This window comes from Vanessa tameamea, chromosome 15 (genome assembly GCF_037043105.1).
Source record: "Vanessa tameamea isolate UH-Manoa-2023 chromosome 15, ilVanTame1 primary haplotype, whole genome shotgun sequence".
In the NCBI taxonomy this organism is placed as follows: Eukaryota; Metazoa; Arthropoda; class Insecta; order Lepidoptera; family Nymphalidae; genus Vanessa; species Vanessa tameamea.
This window is the reverse complement of record NC_087323.1, coordinates 5,084,703-5,103,973: the sequence shown is the minus strand read 5'-3', so window position 1 is coordinate 5,103,973 and position 19,271 is coordinate 5,084,703.

Genomic DNA, 19,271 nt, shown 5'->3' with positions numbered 1-19,271 from the left:
GAAACTTTAATCTACAGTGAGACCAATTGAGCCCAAAAAATTAATTACCATAATTTGCATAGAGCTGAAATTTTTTACGAATGTTCGAAAAAGCATTAGAAAGTTATGTTCTACCGGGATTCATGTTAAAAATAATGCACCAAGTTGGGGCACTATGTCACAGTTGACGTGGAAACGTGTGCATATTAAGAAAAACACGACTTTTTCAACATTTTTAATCGTTATACCTGAGAAACGGCGACTCTTAAGAAAAAAAGTTTCGAAATAATTTCTATAGATACTTTTTAGATTTTTAATTGATTGATTGTTGATCTACAATTAGTCTATTTGTATGATAAAACTTATCTTGAAATAATATTTGCAAATGATGACCTTGAAATGTAAAGTTTAATTTAGTTAAAGTATTTTTCTAATGTCGGATCGATGGTGACTTTTTACATTTCATTTTTAATGATGATCCGATTATTCGTACAAATTCAGGTGTCACGGTAGCATGCGAAAGCAATCCCGTGGCGCCCCCGATGAGACGAAGAGGGTACCGCTGGTCCGGTGTACCGGGGCGCTTGGACACCGGCGAGTCGCACATACCCATGTTTTCTTGTTACGGTAAAAGCATTTACTGTAGTAGACGTTAAGCAATCTAACTGCTTACTTAATTGTAAGCTTCGGCTAACAATCAAATGACTTAAATATTAAGATTTTCCAATTCCCATTTCCATTATTCACAATGTTAAGCAGGTTAGTTAGGCTTTCAGGACAAAGTCGCATAAAAGTAAAAACGACGAGGGACGATCGATTGTTGTGAGTACTGTTTTAAGAAATTGTACTACGACTTTTCTTCACTCAAGATCTAAGCTGTAGGAAGTTTGATAAGTAAATGTAAGCACCAAAACCTTAAGAAGACATACTTATAATGCTGTTGGAATACTTATTTTTCCAATTTTTCTGCCCTACCTGGAACTAATGATGCGCGAAGACTACTTTCCACTAACGAATATCGCTTTGATCAAAGGGCGATATAAAAGATACACATATTTCTTAATGTCATATATATAATACATTTTATTAAAGTACATACAAATAACGCCTCAATATAAATCAACAAAAATATAATTTTAAACAAATATAACGGAATATAATGCTTAATTTTAAACAAAACAACTTATATCGTTAAATATACATCAACTGTCAGCGCCACAATTTCAATACAGTATTGGTCATAACCAACACTGCACTAAAAGGAAAAAGTATAATCTTCTTTAGCTCAATTGGGCCAGTATTGCAAATGGAATGGAAAAACAGATAATATGTGCCAAGCCTTTAGGCAGGAAAACAATTTCCCCTCTTAGGGTTGTTTAAGCCACGTTTCAACCCTCTAATTGTGGGTAAACGCCGTAAGCCTCTAACGTTTTACGAAATACAACTCGATGTTGCCCATGTCGTATTGTACGTCTGTGTCCATTAGTTCGTGCTTGTGTAGGTGTTGTATCACATGCATGTTCCTCTATCTCTGTTATTACGTATTATCTCAACGATTGTATATTCGATATACCCACAGATAAAAGAGAAATATAAATGACTTTTAAAATTACCAGATATCTTTAAATTAAATCTGATATGGGTATAATTTCTCAAACTTAATTTAACAATTCCTTAACTAGTTTACAATATAACGCCAATCTTTCATCAATTGTAGAACTAAATCTCAAAGAGCCAGTCCTTAACCACCGACCATTTCATGAACTATATCAATCTTCAGCATCTGTGCAGTTATCCCTTGCATTGGACTGAACATTGCGAAACCTTGCCCGAGGACCTTTCAACTTTATTATAGACAAAGTTGCAACCAAACCGCTTAAACTCCGTCTAGGTTTACTAACTGGCTTCAAAGTAGATCGCGATGTTGGATTTAGACTCTAACAATGAGATGTGATTCCTAAGCAAACCGTTTTTTCTAAGTTATTCTACGTAACGTACTAGCATGACTCTGATACATTTATTACAATTTATCTTAAGAAAAATTCTGAATCATAAAAAATAGCGACGTACGAAGATAAAGCTTCCTATACATTTAACTATATTTACTGTTTTGAAATAAAAATGCAATAATAGGAAATGAGGTTTTTTATTTTATAATAAGTAGATGGGCATGAAAACGGGCCACCTTATAGTACTTAAATTGTTATCACTTGCCTATTGATAAAATATGTGAAGTGTAAGGTATCGACCCAAACAGGCTTGAACAAAAGCCCTACCATAAAGTAACATTGTGATACGTTTAAAAATCGCGATAGTAACCGAAGATGATGGCATTATATCTGGGAATTTATATATATAGATTTTTTTATGTATTTATTCATAATTTACATTTTATTTATATGCTTAGCAGTGAAACATCACGATAAAAAGCTGTATTGGATGATTTTCACCTTACAATTGTATCCAACCCACCCTGGAATAGCATCAAACCTTCTTCTTAAGAGAAAAGAGGCCTTTGCTCAGCTGTAAGAGATTTACAGACTAAGTGCCATTACTTTTATTTATATTGCACACACAAGTTTTTTTTTTCTTAAAAATAGAGTGTCATTTTCCATATAAATACATTCAAATATAATTTCTCCGAATTCTCTTAATAATATTAATAAACGAATAAATTACTGTATTTACTCGTAGTACATATTTCATTGGAAAACATTCATATTAATTCATAAAAAATTATACATTTTATATTAATTTCAGATTCTTTAATTTCGATAATTTAGTTTAAAAATCTTACCGAATTTTCGGTAAAATCTACAAACATTCCGAACCGGTGGTAGCTATATACTTAATTAAATACTGTAATATGACGGTTTAAAAGTGATTATAAGAGCATACAGGTAATAACAATGATATTCTAATAATTTACTAGAACATCATTCGGTAATAAATAATACTTATTTGTATTTATTTTTGTATGTAATAAATTTTAAATTAATTTAGTGTTAACATAATGATTTTATAAAGCCCAGTTCTCTTTACCTTGCAGAAATATTATTACTTAAATATATTTGTAAGGGTGAGTTTTAAGTTATTAATTCTCTTTTAAGTATTTTATACTTTACTATAATACATGAATGTGTGAATTTCTTCTTTTTTAATGGACACTGCACTAGTTAGAACGTTAATCCAATTTATCATACAGAAGCGGGTTCTATTATAGAACGCGTTACTTGCATATGGGGCCATTTTCATGAAAATTTTCCTTTAGTTTTTTAATGCCCAACTGTCTAACTCTAAGAGAATAATTATATTTAAATGTTATAACTAGTTCAGACTTTGAATATGAGTTACGAATAATATAGTTGTGAAATAGCAGTTCTTTGTAGCTTGGATACCATGATTGACATTGTGGTGGCAAAAAAGAAATGAATTTATAAGTTGATGATATTAGAAATGTATGGTCGTTACCATCAAATAATTTATTGTTATAAGCTGTTGGTAAATAAAAAATGTTATTATATTATTGTATGCTGCGTTTGCTTCTAGTAAACTTTGTTTTAATTGTTTTATTGTGTTCTTGTATCTAAGTCTCACTTATGTACTTCGGCCTAAATAAATTAGTAATATTTGTTTTTCACCCGACAATGAATAGATTGATATACATTATATTATTCTCATTCATGTTTGTAGGTTTAATTAAGACTTACTGACGATTTTTATTCATTGACTTACGTACGTAATACCATTTACTAATTTGTATGTACATATTCTGGGACCCTATAATTACATGTATTACTTATGAATGGCTTCGCGATCTTTAACAAGCGTTAACTATTTTTACTTTGCCTCCGTTAATTGTACCGTGACATTACATATATAATCATTATGCCATCAAGTATTCAGAATAAAAAAATATAATAACGAACACAACTCAAACTAAAACGAGTCTCATGATCAATCAGTACAAGAAAAAGAACTCCAACTTATATCAGATGAAATAGGAAACCACTCGGCGCGTCGCAAACTTCCCAGTGATTACATTAGTTATGTAGAAACTTCTGGAAGAAAGTACGGAACCGCTAGCCAAATTAACGATGGAAGTTACGTGTGAATAAATGCCGCTCAAAGCGATAAATCTGAGTGAAAACTTTAATTTTACTGAAACAAATATGAAAGTAAATGAATAAAAAATTAATTTTAATATAAATCAAATGCAATATCAAATACTATATATTCTAGTGTAAAATAATGGAAATTCCTTAACCTCGTAGTCTTTTGGGATGAAAATCTGACAAGATTCGACAGAGTTCAGCAACCGGACCAACGGCTTTCCGGTGCAAAAGAACGGTTATATTAATAACACTGTCCACTTCCTAACTCCAAACTGAAACTTAAAAAAAAACACTTATTTCCCAGAATAACAATGTCTGCAACAATAAAATCTCTAGATCAAATCGCTAGACAAAAGAGACAAAATCCTACCACCAAGAATACATTAGAGATATTATGTAATAACAAAAAAGGTAGCAGTCTGAGATTTGCCATAGTAAAAGTTTATATCGAGGAGGAGTACAGAAATTTGGAATTTATATTTAATATGTATTACAAACAAATAATTTATATTAAATAAAATAAAGTATTCATTGTTCATGATCATACTGCTAATTTTACATACATATATATACATATCTGTAATCAAAGAATCGCATAGAGATTTTAAATCCATTGAAAAATTTTAAACTGAAAATAAATTATGTCAAATAATAAATACGAATAGAATTGTTTTTTTTTTCAAACTGCTGTCAAATGTATTGTAAGGAATTTAGACAAAAACACCATTTAATAACGTATTATTTTGTAAACTCTTCCTGTTGTTTAAAACTAATAGTATATAACAGTATATGTAATAAAATTATTATATAATAATTTTAGAGGAAAAATAGATCTTTTTTATATTAAATTATTACTTAAACATAAAACGTTGTCTTTACGTTAAATTAAGCTTATAACTGCTCCAATAAATAAATCTATTATGTTTTGTTAAATAAGTATTGTAATTTTTTTGTGTAGCTCCGAGAAATCCAAACCGCTTTTTGCCTGGAAATTTCGAATCCCTATGCATTTTGATTCGCTGAGCACGAATATGATATTTAAAATTGTTTTTCTAGAAAAATATAATAGAAGTTTTTTGTAATACATACTGCTCTTAGAGGAAAGTTAAGGTACCTACATTTAAGAGGATTGAAATTTTTGTTCATACAGTATTCGTGCCAGTAATTGCTCAGAAAACTATCATAGAACCGAATAAGCCAACCCAAGAGAACCGAAGGTGCGGACAGAGGTAATCCTCGCCAGGTACTAGCGGTGTTGATACCTGCGCCTTGATCCGCAAGGGCGGAGTGGCTGCATCTTCCGCATCGCTGGCAAAAGCGACACGTCACGAAGCGAAATTCTGGTGATAAATATTTTTTATTTGAGGTTGAAATTTAAGCTCAAAATGGATTTGTGCATTAATTACCTTTTAATGGAGTAGTATCAGAGGGGAGGAGGCACTCATGCAGCTATCTCAATTCTCCCTTGCCTGCCAGTGGACTCCGAATTTTCAATTACACCATCAAAATTAATGGAATTTGGCAAAATATACATACATTACAGACACACATTTTGGACGATTTTTTTCTCAGAAACTATCTTCTCATGACCTGCATCTTTGCTTTGGATATGTCCGCTAAGATTTACATTTATTACAATAAACATGAATAACGTCATTTTTTCTCTAGATTCGACTTTCCACTTTTTTATCAACGCATTCAAACTCGTGAGTCAAAATAGATATACAAATATAAAAATTCAAGGAAAAAGCGGCTCGGCTTTTCGGTAGTTTATCACCTTTTTTATTGATAATAATAATATGAAACTGTTATTTTATCTGATAAAAGGATTTGCTTTGGCCATATTACTATAAACTCGAAGAGGTTTAATAGGGAACGTAAACCAACCTTTTGGTTAGCCTATGAATATTACTATTGATTCATTCAATATGTTATACAAATATAAGACGGTTAAATATATGGTATAAAGTGAATAAAATATTCAAATGTGTTACTGGAATATTTCAAATCTCGTATAAAACAGATTTAAGCCGGCTGCTTTTAGAAAAATGTTATGAAATGGGTAAGCGGAAATAAAATATTGACAAATAGAATTTATTCACGGGAAATCATTCCAAAATATTTCAGCGCTGGCGACATCGGCTCAAATGCGATTCAGATATACAGCGTATGCAGACGCTTTAGAAGAAATTAAATAGATGATATTCGGAGAATAATCAAATATCAACTACCTTAGATGTAAATAAATCTTATACTTGTAAAAGAAAAACAACTCGGAGCTCCTTATTTTTCAACGATTAATAAGAAATCCCGGGAATTATGTGCTATGTGCGCAATCTGTTCTCTTTACTACTACTACTACTACTACTACTACCAAATAGTACCAAGTTTTTTCGCACACTAAAAACCTTCTCCACTTTTATCAGTCAATTTATTCGCACTTCGTGCGTTGCAACATCACAAGTGTGCTCCGCTTTAACTCATATTTTTTAACATACAAATATATCGAAGAGGTGACACCTGAAGAGTGAAAGTAAATCTAAAGATAACATCCAAGAATCCTTATGACTGCCTCGTTAGTCCAGTGGATAAGGCCACGGATCCAGAGGTTCTGGGTTCAAACCCCAGATGGAGCCGATAAAAAGTTATTAATTTTTTCGTCGAATAATTCTCTATAACGTCTCGGAGTCAGGAAGTTGGAAGTGTGTACGACTGTGTGTGTGTGCCTCAGAAAGCACGTAAAGCCGTGGGTCTTCTCTCTCTTTCCGGTTCTGTTGGATTTGCCGTCCCATCGAATAATGACAGTGAGGTTACCTATGTTTTCGAAGATACTTGTACACTATAATATCTCCTGAGTAGTTGACTTATCTCTGAGATTAGCTCCCGTGACGTGATTCGGTCAGGATAACATCATCAGCCTCACGGTACAAGTGAAGATTGTCAAATCTTAGATTTGTTAGTTCTGGTATATTATGCACCACAAATAGCTTATATTTTAATTTGACTTCCAAAGTTCCGACCTTCGTTGACATAATAATAATAAAAAACATTAAAAAACTTTAACGTATATTAGACATAACATAGAAATAGCTATAATATTTCTTTTATCTTTATTTAGTAACATAGACATAAGGGCAAAACTTAATTTAAAAAATATATATATGTATTTTGTATTTTGTAGTAACACAAAAACAAATCAAAAATACTTGACATAGAAGTAAAAAATGAAATTTGACCTCAACTATATATATTGACTACTATAAAGACAGAAAATAAAATATGATTACTATAAATGTAAAAAATAGCAGCCTGTACATGACCTACTAAAAATACTGGGCTAAAATTTTCTCTTCCTTTGAGGAGAAGATTTTAAGCTAATCCCACCAGTGCGCTACTCCAATGCGCGTTACTGATACACATGTAGCCAATTTCGATACATGCAGATTCTCGATGTTTTCTTCACCGCCAAGCACAAGATTAATTATAAACACAAATTAAACACACGTAAATTCAGCGTAACCCAGGTAGGGTTTAAACCTGTAGACATCGGTTCAGATACACGCGATCTACTAATTGGGGCATCACGACTCGATTAAAATTAAAGGTAAACTTAAATCAAAAATATATACCAACTATTGTTTTTTTTTTTTCACTTGTTTGAAGATGAAAGCCCTTTAGTACATTTTTATGCATTATAAGAGACATTGTTACTAAATTTTAGATCTATAGAAGCATTTTTGCTTATAGCTAACGGCGCTGCGCCGCGTCTCTCACCAGTGGGAGCCGATTTCCGCTAAACCCGTTCCGTGGATTTTTATATAGAAAAGTTAACGTCATGTCTGTCTAATTTTACTGATGTAGGTTTAGCTCTAGATTTAGATTGTTTTACATACTTTAGTAGCCTGTAAATTTCCCACTGCTGGGCTAAGGCCTCCCCTCCCTTTGAGGAGAAGGTTTGCAGCATATTCCACCACGCTGCTAAAATGCGGGTTGGTGGAATACACATGTGGCAGAATTTCCTTGAAATTAGACACATGCAGGTTTCCTCGCGATGTTTTTCTTTACCGCCGAGCTCGAGATGAATTATAAACACAAATTAAGCACATGAAAATTCAATGTTGCTTGCCTGGGTTTGAATCCGAAATCATTAGATAAGATGTACGCGTTCTAACGACTGGGCCATCTCGGTCATCGTGCCTTTATAATTAAATTCTGTATAAAGCATATAGAAAATTATAATTTAAAAGCGGCTTTTTGTAAACAACACCCTCGCAACTTTGACTGACGACAAAAAAAATGTGAGCGCTGAATTTCGACCCCAATAACTTACTTGAGTGAACTTTACTGACTCATCAATATATATAAATATAAATAACAACAGATACGAGTTTTATTTAAGTAAGAACAGCATTATACCTAGACTCACTATAGTATTGAATTCATTTATTCATATGAAAAGCGTTAAAATATATTTTAAAGTCATTTAGATAATGTTTTGAATGCGTGACCCGTTTGTTCGATTCCCAAAGGAAATTACTGCTCTAAAAGTAATCTACTGCATCTGCAACGTAATAGTTGCGCATGGACCGTAACGTATTCCGCTTAGCGAATTTCTATGCAAATTAAATTTAGTAGTTTTTTACTTACCTCTGCATTTATATACAGTAGCCGCCTACGACACGACGTTTTAGCGTATGTTCTCTATACCCCTGACAACGTGACACAGTGACCAGTGAAGTAGTTAACACGTGAATGCTTACCAAACAACATTACTTTCGTATGTAAAATATTAGTTACGATATTTGAGTTTTACAAAATATCCTAAGTATATCCTTTAAAGTTGTGTTCTTTGTGGTAAGAATCAAGGTCGTATTTCTTAAAAAGGTTCTATGACTACATCTATATATATCTATGAAGAGGCGAGATAGCCCAGTGGGTAGAACGCTTGCATCTTAACCGATGATTGCGAGTTCAAACCCAGGCAAGCACCACTTAATTTATATGTGCTTAATTAGTATTTATAATTCATCTCCTGCTCGGTGGTCCAGGAAAACTTCGTGAGGAAACCTGCATGTGTCTAATTTCAACGAAATTCTGCCACATGTTTGGAATATGCTCCAAACTCCTCAATCTACTCAAACTTCTCGTCAAATGGAGAGGAGACTTTTAGTTTTTACATTTACTATATGACTCACGTGAAATGAGTTGCAGGCATTCAATAATATAAGAACATATATTATTATAAATAAAACTTTGTACTTTCAACAATAAGACCTCACATTAAAATAAAAAGTAAACAAATACGGGGTATGTTCTATTATAGTTCTGCATTATACATATATTAGTAGGCCTTGCCACATGGAATCAGCCTTAACTTAAGACGGCAAAAAGTGGAAACAAAGACGATTTACCTATGAGCGGACAGTAACGAATTAATAAAATCAATTTGTCTCTAAGTATGAGAGAATATTTGTGTTACCCTCCTAGCCTCTAGATTTTATACAAACTCTGCTTATTAGCAAAATTTTCGGTAAAAAGAACCGCAACACCGGTTTACTTAATGAAAGCATAAGCTTTGACGATGATTGATCGAATAAAAATGAGCATTTCCCTATGGCAGAGGTACGCAGCGGCAACACAAAATTGCTTTTAGATTAAAAGCAACGAATGAACATACTGAATGACGCCTGACAATACTCTCGAGGGATCTACCGTCACGGACTCATTTTTCTGCTATATCAATGTTGACTCATGGGATTGTCACGAGCTCTTGAATAATGATGAGGCGATATTTAATTGATATGTTTATTTACATTATCTTTACTTAACTCGATGATTTAAAAAATGTATTGATTAAATGTGAGAGCAGTTATGGACAATTTGGCAAGCAACGATGACTCTACTCGTTTAATTTGTAAAGGAATAATATGCTGATAAAACCCGTCTGTGTCAAATTATATTCACCTACATGTATATGGACTAAACATCACTTGAACACCATAATAAAATAAGGTCAAAATTTTATTCTTAAGAGGCGAGAAAGCTGTCGTTCCGTAATGGATATTAATCGAGTATTTCCATTTTTAATAAATTAATGAATTTAAAAAAATTATAAATTACCCAATGTTTCCATTACAAATATTCGTGAAAAACTTTGTCAAATACAAATTTCCTAAAACACTTTGTTGTAAATATTAAAATGGCAAACATCTTCGCACCGAATAATCTGTTTTACGTCACAAGTCGTAACCCATCTCGATAATTGCCATCACAAAACATTACATTGACAAAAATCTAATTTCGAAGACAATGTGAACCGAACCTTAAATTGTTCCAGCTAAGAACAAGTATTCTATTTACAAATTTAATTTTACATCTCTATAATATTGTATTGTTCTTATAAGTAATAATAATCGCTTTATTACTGGTTGGTTGAGCTCAACTGTTACCACTTATCTCCAATAGGGGAGATGGCACAGATGGTCTAGTATTATTACAACCTTCGACGCGAACGTTAGAAGTACGCAAATCGATATCCTATTCGTCTAAAAAACATATTAGATATCATCTATAAATCAAATATCATAAGTTTTGTTCGGTAGACACCACAGACGTATATACTTTGGGCAATAAATCGTTTGTTTTAATAGAAAGAAAAGAATTTAAAATAATAAGAGTCAGAATTTGTATGAAAATACTTTAATTATAATTAATTATTTTCATTGAATTATAATTATGTTCCATTATATTCAATTCATTATAATGGTAATTCATTATTTAAATCGCTTATTATTCACGCAAAACTAAAGCACACGAACCGTACAGAAATTTAACTTGATTTATCTAACTTCTGATTATGAATCATATTATGGGAATAATCAGGATTCTGAACAAGTAAACGGATCACTCACGAAGTTCGAGGCGCAGCTGTGTTAGAACATTGTGTTATCCATTCTGAATTCTCCCTACTTGACCTTTCAATTCGGGCAAAAACGTGGTTTGGTGCTCCATCAATTTCTTTTATTTTACAAATGATTTTACGATATAAATCTCAAATAATTCTAGTTAGTGTTTAGCAATGTCATCTCATTTTAACAAAATTTATTCAGATAATGACTGTACGCTGCATAAATCATTTTCTTCAGGTCAAAATGTGAATACCATGGTCGTCAGTAACTCTATGAAGCAGATTAACAATAGAAAACGCAATTTGGGATTGGAGTATTTTAATTTGAAAAAGAAGCGAGTTGAACCACGATCGCTGAGAAATCCCTGTAATGCAACTACTTGTCGATTAAAGTGTGCATCTAATATAGATGAAGTAAAACGAAAGCAGATTTTTGATATTTACTGGTCGTTGAGTGATATAAATAGGCAAAGAGATTTTATCAAAAATAGTGTGCAAGAAATAAAACCGAAACAACGTTCTAATCGTTGCGTAAACTGTGACAATGAAAAACCGTCGCGTTCTTTCAATAACGCTTTTTATTTTAATATTGAAGACCGAAAAATTCGTGTTTGCAAACTGTTTTTCAAGTCTACTTTAGACATAAATGATAAAACAATATTAACAGTTCGACAAAAAACGAATGAGGGTCGATTTGTTACTGAGGATTTAAGAGGCAAACATTCCAAACATGCAAAATTGACGCAAGAAACCGCCGAAATTCGTAGATTTATTCAGTCAATACCACGTATAGAGAGCCACTACATCAGAGCACTCGTCAATATTTAGAGGGAAGCAAGAACTTAACGCAAATCTACAAAGATTAAGACATACACAAATGAAAGGTGACGCTGATCACTCTACCATAGAAAAAGGTATCAAAAGACCACTGAAGTCTGGTCCTATTTATAACCCTCAAGAATATGTAAGTATAATAAAAACTGCAAAGAAAAATCCACCTTACTTTGCAGTTCAAGAGCTAGCTTTTAACGACTTCTACGATATTAAAATAATGTGCGATAAAATTGAAAATAACTATTCTAAATCGACTGACAACTGTCAAATAAAATTAACAGATATAAAAATAATACAAGTTAGAAAAGATGATCCTCTGACTTTTCATGTAAAAACATCCTATGCCGATGAAGACTTTAAGCGAATAGAAATAAGAAAATGTAATACAAGACAGCAGAAAACTGTATTCGCTATTCCAGAAAGTCTGGAAAAAGCTTATTCTGCAAAAATGCCAGTCAGTGAGAAAAAAAAAGCAGGATATTTTAAAGCTTATTGAAAAACGGCACATTCCGCAAATCTACTATGATTTCTACAAATCCTTGTAATACATAATGTAGATTATTTTATATTTTTATGATAACTTTTAACTGATTTTGAGACTTGAAATGCCATTGATAACGATATTAGTGTGATAAGAGCTGATGGTAATTTTATATAATATTAATAAGTATAATAATAACTTATAAGTCTGATAGCTTGAAAAAAATATGATTAATACATATTTTATTTAAATGCTCCTATTTGTTTTTAATATAATTACGTCTAATAATTGGGAAATTTAATCATGGCAAAATAGCCACTTAAATATGTATCTTAAGCCTGTTGTTGTACCGTGATGGTAGGAAAATGTATTATTATCTTTATAATATTTTTTGTGTAGATTATATTTCAGTGTGATTATAATTAATATTTTAATATTAAATTCCACAAGTTTTTTAAAGTTTGTATAGCAATTATGTCTAATGTTTAAGAAACAAATTCAATTTTTACGAGGATTTTGATTTTTATAAAAATTTTGATTTTATAGTTGTGTTATTTTTTTGTTTAATTGTTAATTATAGTTTTTTTTTTATCTTACCTGATGTTACTTTATTTTTAATAAACCTTTTTCGGTTTGAATCAGTAATTTCATTATATAAATTTCTCACTTATAGTATTAAAATTAAACTTTTTCTACTCTTTAATAAGGTATCATTATTAATTACTACTTGACAATTATCAAACTATTGTTAATTTTGGATAAGCAAGACAGTCGTAAGAGAAACATCTGAGCTCAGTGAACTGTTTATAAAGTATCATCTTCCCCCAGTGGTATAGACCAGTGCCAATAAAAGTAAAATTACTAATAATACACTCACTAAACTTATTCAATATAAAGTAGAAGAATGTAACTTTAAAACAAGGTATAAATTAGGATATTGGAACTCTTGGATCCGCAGCTATGATTTTTCGAACTTTTAAACGCGATTATCTCGGAACACTGTTTATGAAGATAATACCCTTTTGTTTGTGACGTGCGAAAATTAAACGACGAAACTAATTAATATTTTACATTTACAATTTACTGTTTATTTTTTTACAAATTTTATGTACGAGTATATAATTATTTTATTATGACAGGTTTTGTTAACTTTAAATAATAATCGTTCCTATGGTTGGTTTCTAATTTCACTGGACGACGGAGGCTTGCCTGCAGATGGCGGAATTGATCATCGCTCATTATATTATATATAAAATAATCAAAATACCTGGAAAACATGCTTCATCCTACTACAAAGTCCTTTATATTATTATTTACCAGCTGCTCCGCGATTTCAACCCCGTTAAACGTTACTTCTCCGCCCATACGCCTCAATGAATGATAAAGAAAGAAAAATTTATGTTTTTTTTTAATTCGACCGTTATTTCCAGAGATTACTGCATACATAAAAAAAATGAACTCTTCTTCCTTTTAATATTAGTAACTATATGAATATTATTGCATAAAGGATAATAAAAAATATAAAAATTACAATTGCTATCGTTAAAACATTACCACGGGCAACTCATCAACGCGCTTGGCAATCCATCACTGAATAATCCATTTATTTTATTGACGGAAAAATCTCCAGCTGTCTGATCAATGTCGTTTTTGTAATGCAAACTTAATTAATCACTTTACTATGTTGCCTTTGCTCTGGAGAGTCGATTAGAACTATCGTAGACGTAAAATATTGGAAACTTGCCAATCGGTTCTTTGCAACAAAGGAAAAGAAATATCTTGTTTCTGAAGTGCATTGTGTTAATGTTGGCTTTAAAGTTTTGTACAAGTTCGCTGTAAGAAAAATATATTTTATTTCGAATAGAAACTACAAATATCGCATGGAAAATTGCTTGTTGGGTACACAGAGTATTGAATACTGCAATATTTATATTATCTGTGAAATAACGCAAAGACTAACTACACTAATATTATAAATGTGAATGTAACTATATCTGTCGCGCTTACACGGCTAAATCGAATTTGATGAAATTTGATACAAAACAAACTTCAACCCCAAGGAAGAACACAGGCTACTTTTTAATACCTAAACCTACAACTGTCCTTAACACGCAGGCAAAGCTATGGACAAAAACTAGTTATAAAATAAATCTATATCTTAATGATATACAAATAATTTAGAAATGGAGTCTACTAAATATGTTTCTACTGTTGATATCAACAGTAGAGTATTAGACAGGTTACGACAGTGTCGAGTCATAGCGGAAGATGATAATAAATCGTCTTCTTGATCGTATCTATTTATCAAACAGATATCAATTTAAGTTTTAATGCATTTCATGTCATGGTACCACGATAAGGGTATACTCGTGTAAGTAAGGATAATTACAGACACAAAGGATCCTATAACAAGGATCCCAGACTGGCAACAGTGACAACGCTTTTCTTAGATATGACTAATCTCACCAATATTGTGAAGGTGAAAGTTTGTTTTTGATAGTTTCTTGGCTAGACAGAATTTTAAATTGGCTTGAAACTCGATTTATAACAGTAAAAATATTGTCTGTCGCTTCTCCGTGTATTCATATTTTATAGAAATATTGACGTATGTACTATTAGAAATAACAGGAACGCTTGTTGGTCTAGTGTAGTTAGATCCCAAAGTCTTGGGTTTGGGAATATAAAAAGTTATTGGTTTAAGTTAAGTAGTTGCTCAGAGTTGGCTTCCGGTTTTGTGGTTTTTACATAAAACTAGTTAGTCTTATATTTATATTGAAATGCTATGACGTCATTTTGTATTGCACTCTCTCAACATCTACTCGTATCCTGTTGAATATGCCACACTTGTATCATCTATTTTCTCTTTTTCTTATAAAAATGCTTCGTATCTTATTTACAGGCATAAAAATTCTATATAAATGGAACGTTATTCATCAAAGTAATATCTTTATTCCCGAGGCTCTGTAAACGTAAATACGCTCAAGATAGATGAAAAAGTTAATAAAATAAATCATTTTATCTTTTAACGTTTATATATTTATTTATTTTTTTACCAAGGCGAGCTTTCCTCGTATTAAACATTTTATATTAAAAAAATAAATAATAAATTAGAAATATTTTTATTTCCATAATAATATTATGGAAATAATATTATTACTAGTTTTAGAAATGTTTAATATATTGTTATATGTTTAGTATAAATTCATACAGTTACTCCTACCATATCCCATGTCCTCTTTGAAGTTGAAATTTTCAAAAAGCCATCTTTAGCGGGATGCTAATCGTTGTAAAATAAACATATGCTATGACCAGTTATAGGCAGTCAAGATAAATGTTATAACGTATTAATGTTGTAATTGTGGTTATGTAATGTTGTAAGGCGAGTCAGATAACAAACTGTCACATACTTATATATGTATATTACCTTACTTTATTTTTGTGTAGATTATTATTATTAGAGAACAAAAACTAAATATTAATTAATAGTGTTTGACACGATAAACTTTATAAAAATAAAGTATCGGAAAAAAATAGGTTAAGATTGCACAAAAAAATATTATTTACATTAAACAAATATTATACAAATAAATAAATCTCAACCTGTAAGTGAATACAATAAAATTCAATATTCCATATTAAATTAAAAAACAAACATTCAATATTGAAATAAAATGTATTTTATTGTAAAAGTATATATGTTACCGGAAATGTATGAAATCTAGGAATTGTATAAAATTCCTAGGTAATGTATGTAATTCTTAAAATCGCACGGAAATGTGTGAAATAAATTATATTAGACACATTTCCTAAATCCGAAATTTATACATGTCCTAAATAGCTATCAGAAATGTAAAACATTTGAGATATCAATGGGTACGCGGCGATAGCGGGGCGAGGGGAGGGTATTGTTAACAAATTGACTTTATAAGAATAATATAAATCGATTTTGTGATAAATACATTTTAAAAGTTACTAGATAGTTGATTTTCGAAACTTTAATTAGTAAGATAATATGAAGATTATTATATTATACGATATGATTGTTACCTGAACGTTGTTGTCTCAACGAGTGCTTTAATAAAAAATATTATTCTCATTTTAACAATGTTATATGTTGTGTTTTTATTACAGAAAGCATTATTTTTATTTATTTCCTAATACGATATTGGAAGTATATACAATTCCTAGGACATTTATGTAATAAATAGTTTTTGAAAAAATATTATATACATTTCCTAAATAGCTTCGGAGTTGCATAAATTTCCTAGGATTTGTATACAATTCCTAGATTTCATACATTTCCGGTAGCATATACATAAGCAAATTACATTGTATGTGAATTTATTTATGAATACTAACCAGGATATACAATTTAACACCCATTGTTAAGTAGTAATTTCCACGAGTACCAGGAGGTCAGCAAACCCATGGAGGTTATTAATTCGGGGTGGTTGCCTCGCGACGGGAGAGGCGTCGCGACGGCGCGTCTGTATGGCGAGACGCGTGATGCATCCAACACCTTTTTGATACGTTCAGCCTTTTCTCAGTAGAGCATATTTTTTGAAAGAAGTTTTTAACTTCAAAAGATGTTGGTATAAACGCTTCGGCCTCGTAGCACGTTTTGTTTAAGACTTTTTTATTATCAATATTGTAGAAATTAATGAATTTCGATTTAAGTCTTATTGCAGTGACAATAAATAATAATAGCTTACTAATTATGAATTGACGGTTAGTTATTACACATAATTGAAATCTATAATTTAATTAAAAATATGATTTCAAAAGGACTTAAGGGAATATTTTTAAATCGTCATCTTTTCTTTTGTTTCAGAAACCCACCAGTCACAACGAAATTTATACATGTCATTTAAATGAAAATCTATTTGATTGATATAACTATGTATTTAAAATATTGGACAAGAGTTCTGAGTTTCTTACTCGGTTAACCTACATTCCGAATCGGTGCTAGTATTACATTTAATACAATTCTGTAAAATGTCAATTAAAAGTGCTTGTACAAAAATTCTTGAATAAATTATGTTTTGATTTTATAGAAAATGAAGTTATAGATAAACACATACTTTTATTTTAATACAGTGTAGTGTAGTGTGGTAAAGTTTACTCAAAATATACCGAAATATTTATAATAGACGGATAGGCTGTATGTAATTACAAACCTACTTAGTATGCGTTTTTGTAATAGACAGTAAATGAGCACTTTCTATGAAGGATCGTACATTACGACTACCATTCATATTCCATTACCATATTAATTTCTCTCATACTAATGCACTATGGTGACTGAAAACTTGAATGTATATTCTAATCTTGTGTATAAGGATGAAATACTATTTAATATCATCTGACGTAATATATCTGGAATATTAATATATCTTAAATATTTTACTTGGTGGTAGAGCTATGTGCAAGTTGGTGGATAATATTAATACAAATTAGTTTAAAATAGTAATATAACTAAGATTAAATTGAAGACTCGAACAAAACAAAACAAAATTAAATTACTATTAATATTATTTATTTGGTGGTAGGGTTTTGTGCAAGCCCATCTCGGTAAGTACCACCTACTCATCAGATATTCTACCGCCAAACAGCAAGTACTTAGTATTTTTGTGTTCCGGTTTGAAGGGTGACTGAGCCAGTGGAACAACAGCCACAAGGGACATAACATCTTAACTCGACTTAAAGGGGCTTTGATGGTCCAAGCAATGTTAATATTTCTTACAGCACCAAAGTATATAGGCAGTGATGACCACTTACTGTCAGGTGGCCTAATTGCTCATCCATCGGTCCAAGGTCAACTGTCTATGTTGTGAAAAAAAAAACCTGAAATAACATGTTATATTCAGATATTTCCCACTTTTAATTTAAGCTTGGCCCTTGTGCTCGTTTAATATTATAAAAAAAAAAAATATTTGAAAATTACGTGGTTTTAACATGCGCTCTATAAAACAATATTATATTCGAATAGTCTCCCCTTTTATATCTGATGAATGAAATGAGATTTGTGTAGTGTAAAATTATGTATAATTTTTATAGCAGTGTAATATTATTCATATTATTGCACTTTTCGACAAGGAATATAACAAAAAAAGGCGTAATTGTCATTACTTACCTTACCTTAATTGGAGAATTTTCATAAAAAAATCTACAAAAAAAAGGACAAATTCACTTAGTCTTACTCACTCTAATGACTGACGAAATTTCACCGCGAAAAGCCATCTCGCTAACGCCATTCGCGTTTATTACTATGCAGATAATAAAAACTCGATAAAATTGTCTTTTTTATTAAAAGTTGACGCAACTACGCCAAAATGAATTAAAAAATCTATTAATTTTTCACTTTATATGTAATAGTTCTATTATTACATACAATTTTAGTCGAATTCACTTAAGTGCATTTGATTTAGAACGAGGACGCGCAGTGGATTTGTCTTAACTAAAACTCAATTCAAGTAAAGCACCTTTGGAGTAGTTAATATCTTACCTAACCGATGTCATGTTTTTTATAATCTACAATTTAAGGAAAGTTGAAATAATAAGAGTTATTATTATGATACTAATTTTACTAAGAAATAGTTTTGTTTCAATACCTTATGCCAGACAATATTTTAAATAGTTTTAAATCCTTAAACTTCAAAATAAATATTGATTTAAAAGATACAATTATTTAATTACCACTAAATTACTGAGTTTTTTATTCCGGACCGGCTGTCGCGCTTGACAATTCAAATTACTTGTAAAACATAGAAGTTTTGATTTAAATATTATTATTTTGATAGATAAAACTATTTTGATTTTTTGTTTAAGTTTTTCAGTTAGGCATTTTAAAAAAATACGCCTCTTAATTTTTTAAAACGGGTAGACTTTTAGTTCTTTATCATTGATACTAATTTAAGATTATTTTAAATTTGTTTTTTTTTTTATCTAGAATCAA